Below are 12,266 nucleotides of genomic sequence, written 5' to 3' on the forward strand. Positions count from 1 at the left end.
GGAAGTAGGACTGTTCTATCTGATCTAATTGCTGGGAAGTAAGAAGAGCTGCTGGAGAAACAAAACAAAGTTGTTTCTGGACTTAATTAAATGTAAAAAGACTGCAGGATGTACAATGAAGCTAGAGTGGGTAAGGTAAAGCTGACTCAGTGTTTTGATGTTTAAACAGGAGATTGTAAGTATAGTGGCAGGTTAAGGTACTGTAGTTTTTTCTTTCTGTTTCTTTTTCTTTCTTTCTTTCTTTCTCTTCATTCTGGTCTTTTTTCTTTCTATTGAATTATTCTTTATCCCTTATATTCCTTCTTTTTAGAGAGAGTTTAGAATCTGCAATTAGATATTGATGCAAGCATGCTTAGACTAATAGGGGTAAAAAGTGTGATGACAATAATAAAGAATACAAAATAATATGTTTCTAGATGTGTAAATTACTGCATTTTTCTCTCTTCTTTTCCTTTTTGTGTGTGCTCTCTTTCTGATTTTTTAAACTCTTTATTTTTCTCTTTGTTACTGATTGTTATAGTAAGTGAATGTACAACTATGGTTTTATTTTAACTGCATTGATTGTTAAATGTTAGCATATAACTGTGTAAGATTGCTCTGGAGGAATATAGCAGACTATAATAATCAGATCAGTTAAACAAAATGTATAACAACTGTGTGCTTGTTATGTTAACTAATAGTTTAAATGGTATAGAACAAGGAAGTATAATGTTAGTATACTAGTGTTGAACATAAAGGCTGAAAGAAGTGAAATATTTGGAATTTACAACACAATTAGTGTATATGTATACTGGGGAAAATATGTACAGAGCTGTAGTTTCTTGTAAGCAGTGTTTAGTAGGGAATGTCTGGGTTAGGCTTTGTAGAAGTAGACGTAGTTGGTGTAGGTTTTTTGCATGACTTAGTATTGTTAATTAGTAGATTTGATAGATTAGTCACTCGGAGGGTTTCAAATAATGTGAAAAGCCTATGTTCATCCTGGTCCAGAGGAAGAGTGGATAGGCACTGGGTAGGGATGGGATGGCAGTTTTGCTTCCAAATAATTTACGATATGCCAACACTTGTTCATCTAAGATGGTCAAAAAAAACGAGATATCGATGTACATGTTTAAGTAGCTTTGAATGTGGATAATAGAATCTTGGAATGTTAAAGGACTCCAGAACATGAAAAAAAGGAAGCTGTTTTTGCATCTATTTTTTAAATCAACAGCAGGATTTATCTTATTATAAGAAACGCATTTGACTAATGACCAGTGGGAGACAATGAAGGATAAGAAATGGATTAGGAAGATTGTAGTGGCGGAAGGGACATCGAACAGTGCAGGGGTAGCAATCATAATTAAGAATCACTTTCAAGGAGAAATTCTGGATATTAAAACAGATCAAGAAGGTAGATGGTGTTTGGTGGTTCTTAAATCCAATTGTTATGATAAGCCTATAGTGCTAATGTGTGTATATGCCCCTAATGTGAACCAACATCATTTTGTGACTTCAATTTATCCCATTTTACAGTCATATAATAATTGCTATATAGTGATGGGGGTGACTGGAACTCATACCAAGATCCTAAATTTGATAAGTTAGGGGCTTCTAGAGGTTTTAATAAACAGGCAATGGTAGCGTTGAAAGAACTGAAAACTGATTTCAAACTGTATGACCCTTTTAAACACACACACAAACAAGCAAAGGCAGAGAACTTTACTTTCTATTCTAGCTGCCATAAAATGTGGTCGAGAATTGACTTTTTTTTAATTTCAGAAGTATTGATTTCAGTCGACCCCAAGGTGTCTAATCAGGCGCGGCAACTCTCAGACCATTCTAAGATAACTTTAACTCTCAATACCAATAATATGAATACTAAAAGACAGCATGGATATAATTGGACCTTAAACCCATACTTATTGACCAAAGAGGATATATTAAAAGAAGTTAAGGAGACACTTAAACAGTTATTATACAACATTCCCCGAAATAGTCACCCAATAGATATAGAATGGGCTACAACTAAAACGTTGGTAAGAGGATTATTTATTCAAAAAGCTACATATTATAAAAAATTACAAAATAAGGAACAACTGGATCTGGAAACCAAAATACAACTATTGGACCAAGAGTTGATGAAGAACTATAATAAACAGACAGAAACTGAGCTATTAAGATGTCAGAAAGAGCTGTTTCTACTACATAATAGGAAATTGACACTGTATGAACAAAGAAGTTTAGTAAATATGCAAATCATATTCAAACTCCCTCGAAAGCTTTAGCCCGCATTATTAATCAGACAAAATCAGCACGATTAATTACTGAAATAAATCATAACAATACTATATATACTGATAAGGCAGATATCATGAAGACTTTTGAACTAATCTTTAATCAGATTTATGGGGAGCAACAAACACATTTACAAGATAAAGAAAGAAAAGATTTCCTTCAGAAAATCATTTTCCCTAATATTGACAAGGACTATCATAGAGGGTTAACTAAACCGATTACGGTTGAGGAGGTTTTAGAGTCAATTAAGAAGCTGAAGCCCCATAAAGCTCCGGGACCTGATGGTCTGACTTCGGAATTTTACAAAACCTTCAGTGAGATTCTGAGTAGTGTACTGTCACAGACCTTTAATCATATTATTCTGAATGGGTGTAAGGATCCTCATTTTAATGCCTCAAGGACAATCTTGATATTGAAAGAGAATAGTGATTCCAAAAATCCAGATAACTACAGGCCTATATCACTTCTGAATATTGACATGAAAATCATGACATCCATTCTGGCTAGTAGACTGAAAAAAGTAGTAAATTTAATAATATCAGAGGAACAGGCGGGGTTTATAGATGGGAGACAGACCACGGACAATACATTAACACTTCATACACTAATTTCTTATGCGAAATATAAAAATATGAACATATATGCCCTAATAGTCGATGCTCAGAAAGCATTCGATAGGGTAAATCTGGTTTATTTATTTGATATATTACCATGTTTTAATATACCTCAGGAGTTTATTTCAACGTTAAGGAAATTATACAATAATGCATATACAAATTTATCCATAAATCACGAATGCTCCAAAAGGATACAAATTAAAAATGGTACTCGCCAGGGATGCCCATTATCTCCCATGTTATTTAATCTGTATCTGGAGCCTTTATTTTTACACATTAAACAAAATGTCTTTTATAACCCTCCAGTACTTTTTGGGACAAAGATTAGGATGGCTGCCTTTGCAGATGATTTAAATATATACTGTACTACACCGGTCTCTGATACTGAAAAAATATTAACAGCAATACAAAACTTTGAGAGAATTTCTAATTATAAACTAAATTTCAAAAAATCCAAAATATTCCCTCTGAAGACACCCACACCCTTTTCAATGCTACCATTGATAGAACAAGTAATGATGGAAGAAAAGATAAAATATCTGGGGGTTACATTCTCAACTGAAAACAGAGATTTCTTTATGAATAATATTAAAGCAACTGGAGATCAAATAACATTGGATCTAAAAAGATGGAGCAAATTGAAGTTACCAATGATGGCAAGAGCAGCGATTATAAAAATGAATGTTCTTCCTAGAATGCTATATATTTTTAGAGCTACACAACTCAATATCACGAAAACATTTTTTAAACAGTTCCAGATAGGATTAGGGAGATTTCTTTGGGAACCCAGAAAGATGAGAATATCATATGAGAAATTGATGGCTCCAAAAAATAGGGGGGGGGGGTGGATCTTCCGGATTTTGAAATGTACTATTTAGTGATTCAGGCTAATAGGATTTTAAGGGTGGCTTACATGGACAGTAATATTAGAAAATGGATACCCAAATGGGTGCTTCTAACTTCTAAACACATAAGCGGAGTGGGAATTAACATTAAAGCGGTACCATTTTTAAATAATCAAACACTGACCAAATATGATCTAATGGAGCACATTAAGAAGTATGTAACGGCAACTCAAACTATGTTTGCCTCTCTAAACTTACTAGGCTATATGATGGCTTTTCAACCGTTTCATGGGAATCCAAATATGACTATTGGTACTCAGCTGATAGACTTAAAGAAATTCCCCCTTATTAAAGATTTAACTGTGCTTGATTTATACCCCTTCCTAGGAGTAGCAGTACATGATATCTTAAAAGAGATGAATCTTCCCATTTCTTATTTAATTATAATGAGGCAGCTAAAAGATCTGGCTATTAATTATTTTAGTAACTCTGAATTTAAAGAAGAGGACCTAGTTATTTCTCGTAATCTGTGGGAAGCCCTGTTACAAGATAGAAAATACATAACCTCAGCTTATAAACTGATAAAAGAGAGGAAATACAATAATTATATTCTTTTATCGAAATATTGGAAAGAGAAATTGCTATCGATAGATGACAGTAAGATATTGGAGGCGTTTAGCTTAACATTGAAGTCAGTATCCCTTCAAAAACTGGTCTTTACTCAACTGATGATATTCAATAACGCTTATTATACTCATCTCACTCTTCATAAATTTGATTCAAAGAACACACCCAAATGTCCACAGTGTTTAGATCAGACAGCGGATCTGCTACACATGTTCTGGAGTTGCAAGTGTATCTATAAATTGTGGAACTCGTTAAAATTGCAATTACAAAAAATGGGTTACCAAAACTCAACACTCTCCTGGGAATTTATGATTCTCCACATTCCACCGGAGAATTTAGATAAATCAAGGAGGATCGTAATTATGAATATCTGTTTACTAATGAAATTATACATAGCCACAAATTGGTTGAACCCAGCCCAGACATCGTGGGATAATTTCAGATTGGTAGTGATAAGGCATATTTTAGCGCATAAGTTATTAATTAGTAACAACAAGAAAAGCATAAACAGTATAAAAATATGGGAGCAAATTTTCAACATTGTGTTGGCCTAGAGGTTCCTATCCACTTTCTCTCAGGATTTATAATAGGAGAACAAAATCAATCTTAGATTAGATAGAGGACGTAGAAACATTACAGATTGTTGGCTTTGGTCTGTTACGAATTTTCTCTTAGTGTTTTTTTTTTCTCTTTCTTTTTCTCTGATTAGTACTAGATCTATTGTTAAGACATGATGTTGATACATGTTGTGAAGTTAACCATTGGAAGCAATATTGTATATAATGTAAATAGTGTGTGGTTTGTATTATGATTTTGAAAAATAATAAAAATGATTATCGAAAAAAAAAAGAATACACTAGCTGTCACCCAGCAAGTCAAAAACAGAGCATCATTAAGGGTCAGTGCATAAGAGCTGCGAGAATGGCATCCGATTTCAATGAAATGAAATGAAGAACAAGTTAGAATATATAGGAATATTATTTGGGGAAAGGGGTTACCCCAGATATTCAATTGATGATGTCACTCAATATGTACTGAGAGAATGGGGGGAAAATACAAACCACTTCTTGGTATTGGGTTGGAGAAATACATGGGAGAACATGAGAATGAGAAGGAAAATTCATACCATAGGGCTTGTGTAGTGGAGTGCAGTCCATATGCCAAAGACATAAAGAAAATAATGAGACAAAATTGGAATATTCTAAGAAGTGACAACTTGGTTTACAGCAAAGTGGGTACAGGGCCCATGTATGTTTACAAGACTGGGTCCAACCTAAAGAATATGTTTGAGAGAGTGAAAGGCAGAATAAAGGGTGACACTGGAGATGGGCACACCAAAAAATGTGGGCAGTGCCAGCAGTGTAAGGAGATTATAGAACAGAAATCAATTACATTAGGGGATGTAAACCACACTAGAGTAAGGTTTAAGAAAGGGTGTTGTTTATCCCAACATGTCATATACTTGGCCAAGTGTATGGCATGTCCGAGTTATTATGTGGGCAAGACAGGCAGACAATTGAGGAACAGGATATACAATCATACCTACTGTATAAGGAAAAATGATAAAAACAATGCTTTGTGTAGACACATGCTTAAATATGATGCAAGCCATGTGTTTAAGTTTGGGAGTTTAGAACAGGTAAAGATGGATTTAAGGGGAGGAAATGTCAAGGTCAAATTAGCTGAAAAAGAGGTCAAATGACAACTCAGGTTAAATGCAACCAAAGAACCTGTATTGAATGACTATATTCCCACTAAATCAATCTTGGATGCAAGGATATGAATGACATGTTGTAGTAGGGTATGTACACAAGGATATGAATGACATGTTGTAGTAGGTATATGTACACAAGGATATGAATGACATGTTGTAGTAGGTATATGTACACAAGGATATGAATGACATGTTGTAGTAGGTATATGTACACAAGGATATGAAGGACATGTTGTAGTAGGTATATGTACATAAGAATATGAATGACATGTTGTAGTAGGTATATGTACACAAGGATATGAATGACATGTTGTAGTAGGTATATGTACACAAGGATATGAATGACATGTTGTAGTAGGTATATGTACACAAGGATATGAATGACATGTTGTAGTAGGTATATGTACACAAGGATATGAATGACATGTTGTAGTAGGTATATGTACACAAGGATATGAATGACATGTTGTAGTAGGTATATGTACACAAGGATATGAATGACATGTAGTAGGTATATGTACACAAGGATATGAATGACATGTTGTAGTAGGTATATGTACACAAGGATATGAATGACATGTTGTAGTAGGTATATGTACACAAGGATATGAATGACATGTTGTAGTAGGTATATGTACACAAGGATATGAATGACATGTTGTAGTAGGTATATGTACACAAGGATATGAATGACATGTTGTAGTAGGTATATGTACACAAGAATATGAATGACATGTTGTAGTAGGTATATGTACACAAGGATATGAATGACATGTTGTAGTAGGTATATGTACACAAGGATATGAATGACATGTTGTAGTAGGTATATGTACACAAGGATATGAATGACATGTTGTAGTAGGTATATGTACACAAGGATATGAATGGCATGTTGTAGTAGGTATATGTACACAAGGATATGAATGACATGTTGTAGTAGGTATATGTACACAAGGATATGAATGACATGTAGTAGGTATATGTACACAAGGATATGAATGACATGTTGTAGTAGGTATATGTACACAAAGATATGAATGACATGTAGTAGGTATATGTACACAAGGATATGAATGACATGTTGTAGTAGGTATATGTACACAAGGATATGAATGACATGTTGTAGTAGGTATATGTACCCAAGGATATGAATGACATGTTGTAGTAGGTATATGTACACAAGGATATGAATGACATGTTGTAGTAGGTATATGTACACAAGGATATGAATGACATGTTGTAGTAGGTATATGTACACAAGGATATGAATGACATGTTGTAGTAGGTATATGTACACAAGGATATGAATGACATGTTGTAGTAGGTATATGTACACAAGGATATGAATGACATGTTGTAGTAGGTATATGTACGCATAGAATACAGTTAGAAACAAGTGAATAGTAAAATAAAAAAAGAAAGTTGGTACAATAAGAAAGGAGGCAACATGTCAGGATACAATGTCTAAATTACAAAAGTGCAATACTGAGTGTTAAAGATGTACATATTTTTTAACACAGCACATATAAGCATTTTTATATGTTATACACTTTTTTTAAATGTATAAATGTGTTCTTATACTATATAACAAAAGTGCACTATTGTGTTCTAAAGAAGTACATATTTTTTTACCACAGAACACATTAACATATCTATATGCTATATAATGTGTTTTTATACCTGAATGTGATATATATAAGCACATGCGATTGTTTTATAGGTATATTTAGAAACTATATGGCAACAGGGTGTAATACAAAACTGTGCAGGTTGAATAAGCAGAATTAATGAATATTCATAAGGTTATGTTTTATTCATGAGAAGGTTAATTGATTGAGCATTCCTATTGTATCTTGACTTTTTTAAAAATGTATTATATAGGGGAGAGCAACACACATTTCACTGTTATGATGAAGTCTGCAGTTAGCAGATTAAAGCGCTTAACCTGTGTGTAAAATAATCCTCAGGGGTTCGTTTTTATTAAAAGTGATTTTTTTGAAAGTAAGCATTTGCAGTGATCTACGGTCCTTTTTACCATATATTTGGTATATATTTTTGGTTATTTGGTCGTATATACGCTTACAACTTGGTATTTAATAGAAGTTTGAAATTAAGTTGACTCTTATCTCTTCTGTTTTTCAGTATTCTCTGGAAAAATCTGCCCTGTTTAGTATTTTATATCAACTTATCTGATTCAGTAAGGGACAACACAACTGCCTCAGGGTGAATAATAACAGACCATTACCAAAATATATCATTTACCTGTTGTGCTTATAGTACTAAGAGCCCCCACAATGTTTATGGCTACCTTCTGAAACAGTTCTTCAGTAAGAGACAGCTTCAACAGTGCAGTATCAGCTTTTGTCTTCAATGCTTTCCTGCATTTTAGCACTGCTCAGATGTCTTGCAATACCCACTCATATCCCATGCAGAGCTTCTACTATAAACAAATCTACACAAGCCTCTTGTTTGCAGATATTATGCTAAAATGGCTTGAAAAACATGAGATGTGTCAAGAAGTGACAGATGGTAAGCCTCAATTTCTGTCAGCTGCTACATTATTTTCCCTTTAGTCCTCCTTCTGTAATCTGTTCACTGTAATAGTAAGCCCTTGTCCAAGTGTATAGACTCTCCTTGTCATTTAATAAACAGAAGCCTCCTTGATTACCTCCCTCAGGTTGTTTGAGATGGTAGTGGTATTTGCCTCATCTCTCTGTGATCTGCCCTAGGTTTCCTTCCAAAGAAGTAACATTCTCAGACTCATGCTTGTTGCTACAAACATCTTTTCCCATAAAGTATCCCCTCCCAGAGGAACTTCAGCACTTCAACAGCTGTGGCTCACATTCAGGTGTACTGCTTTTACCCAGTCCTTACCCTGAAGTAGTCACATCACTTTATATTGGACGTTGGGGTGTTGGCTGCTTTTCTCACATGATATTCTCCAATCTTGCCTGCTTGTAATTGCAAATACATTAAATACTATGTCATCAAAATCATTATCTGTTAGAATATTTGCTGTGATATCATGTAACATTCGCACCTGCTTGTGTTCTTGCCCCTTCCTATTCAGAGTGAATCCTGACCCACGGTCCCCTGAAAATGTATCCCTTTCACAGCCCTAACTGGAAAGGACTGCTTGGGGAGGTAATGCTCCTAACAACTGCAGGCTAAACAATAGCTATATATGATGCAGTATCCCTTTTAGCAGTGCTTTTTAACTTCCACCAGAATACAGTGCAGTCCTTTCTGATAATCTGGATCATCTGCAGTTTCTAGTTATCCTATCACTACTGTGGTACTCTCTCTATTTACCTCCATTACATGTTTTTTGTTCCCCATCTTGTCACTTTGGACATTTTGATCATACATACCCAATTAGATATACTGGAGATATGTAAATGGAAGAATTTAGCATATACTAGATCCAGTTGTTCTCCCTTTGCATGTGGAACCTGCTGTAAAGATTTAGAATGCCTCGTGGGGTACTGCTGGGTAAACCAGTTTTGTCCATTTCTGCCCTGCTAGCCAGATAGAAGTTCCCCTTTTTGCCCATTTCTTCAGTAGTGTTACACTTCTGATCTGTCAATCACAATATCATGTCCTCAGGAAAAAATAAGTGCTTGCACTCTTACAAGGTCTCCCAATATTTCTAAAGTATTTAATTTGTCACCTACTCAACCACCTATTAAAGTAAGTGATAATTTATGCAATCAAATTACTGTTCTCTGGTTTTCTGGTATGCTGTCTAAATGTTCAGTAAACTTCAGGTATAACATAAAAACATTCAAAAAGAATACTTTTAATTTTCAAATATCCAAACAGTCAGACATATTGGGGTCTATATCGGTTTATCGAAAACTTTCTTTGTCGAGCGTCTTTTCATCAAAGCCTATTCATCAAACCACTTTTCAGTGACCTTTCAAATCAGTGAAACTTTTTCCCAGGGAAAGGAGATAGGTGGCCGTTGTTACACATTAGCTGTTTTCCCCAATTTAGTGTGATCTCAGAGATGGTATATATAATTAGGGGGTTGTGGGGAGCGAAGCCTCCCACATTGGTTTGTTTAAAATGATGTTGTTTTTGTTGCTCTGGTGGCCAAGTAGCTTTTTTGCTGGGTAAAAGTTTCACTGATTTGACGGTTTGCTGAAAAGTGGTTCAGTGAATAGGGTATGATGAAAAGGCGTTCGACATGATATAGACCTGACATCTTGACAATGTATGTATTGCCTTACTTGAGAACAGGTATAAACCATACCCATTTTCCCTGGTCAGTTTGATACTGATGGCACACATGTGCAACTATCCAAATACAACAGTCTTATCCCCCTCTAGACTGGGGAAACAATTTACTACTGATCTTGGCTTCCAGGTCTCTGTTTTCACCTTACTGTTTACATTTGGTATAGCATGATCATTTCTCCTTCAAATCGGTGCTGCTTTTTTCATCTCACTCTCTCTGCAGTTTCAACTTCTATCTGCTGTTGCTCATTTTGTACCTCAGGCAGTTTAATTCTGTCAGTCGCATTGAAGTTTCTCTGTTCCAGTTTCATCTGTATTTTTTCCAGTACAACCTTCATTCAGGTTCAGTAAACTGCAACTATTGTAGACCCAAAGCTGCTATCATCTTGGGATTTCCAAGATGAAACCACACTAACCAACAGGTTGAACAAAGCTCTTCCAGTATGAAAACTCAAAAAAATAGCCAGTAAAATGTACTAATATGGGTAAAATTCAGCTGCTTGATGGTAATTACACAGCCTAAATGAGAGCAAATAAATCTGGAAAAAAACAAGAGAAAATCTATCAGAAAAAAAATATCTGTCTGGCAAACACCTTGCAAGCTGTTTAGCAAAAGTAGTTTGAGTTTCAGCTTTGGTACAGGAGATAGCTTCCAGTAATTTATAAGAAAAATAAGTCAAGTGCACCCAGGCATGTTTACAATAAATGAGATGCCGAAGGAACATATACATCCAAATAAAAGGCTGGAAAAATAAAAGACACTAATTATTCAAGTGAACTGATAAAACTGCAAAATCAGAGGGTGAAATGAGACAACTGCTGGCTGGGCATGGGGCGTCTCAAGAAGAGCTGCTGTAATAAAAAAATGGCTCAGTTTGAAGACAGACCATCCAGAAAAAATCTGAGATTTTCTTCTGTACCAGAGAAACTGAACAGACTACACTCATTTTATGAATGAACAAGTAAGCAACTAGACTGATGTTCACAAGGTTCGTTAATTGAAATTGCACAGCATATGTATTCTCCAACTATGGCGGTGAGAAAACAGACAATATCTATATTAGGAAAGATGCAATCATACCAGTGGAAAGAGTTGCTCCTGACAAAACTTTGACAGGATGGAACAGTATTAAAAATTAGAGACAGCAGTGTGTTGGTCAAAATAATTATTCACATCAGGCAGAAGAGAAACAAATGTATTGCAATCAGGCATTTGCAAGATTCAAGCTGATATATTCAGTTTTATTCAGAATTTTTTTCCTGGAGGATCAAAGTAATTTTTCAATGCAGAATAGAGTGAGGAGGAAATAAAAAAATGTTTAGTCAGCAAAGAGTGAGCCAGCAAACAGAAATGGACCATGCTTCTCAATTTTCTTGACAAAAAAAGCCCACAGAGAGACTTTGCCAGTGAATTATTTCCACTGTTGCACACCAAGATGCTTGAGTGACTGAAAAAGCACATTTGACTAGAAGAACCAGGAGTACCTGGGACATGAACCATTGACTAGTATTGGGAAAATTAGAGGATCAGGAAGAAGACCAGCAACATTGTGAAATGAGTGAATAAATGAGAGACGAAAGTATCAATCCCATTAGCTATAGAAATAGAATCATAAAGTGCAGCTTTGCAAGAATTAGACAAAAAATTGAACTTTGTTGATTTTATTAAACTTGTGGGTGAACTGCAAAGCATATGCTCCACTTTATGTCCTTAATGTCTAGAAGGACACTGAAAGGACTAAAAGAAGTAACTGTAGGAAAACAATTTTTGTTTTTACCAACAGCTGTATAAAACAATTTATGATGAAAACTGAATGTTATGCTGTAAAGCAGTTTTATATAGTGTATAATCAGGTATATTAAATGTGAGGTGGGAGTCTTATCAGTGACTGCTGTATATCTTGAAGATATTAAAATAAAAAAAGCACTTTTGATTAGTTGTAATATGTC

Source organism: Protopterus annectens, chromosome 9.part0, assembly GCF_019279795.1.
Source record: "Protopterus annectens isolate FY-2018-M chromosome 9.part0, PAN1.0, whole genome shotgun sequence".
Classification (NCBI taxonomy): domain Eukaryota; kingdom Metazoa; phylum Chordata; order Ceratodontiformes; family Protopteridae; genus Protopterus; species Protopterus annectens.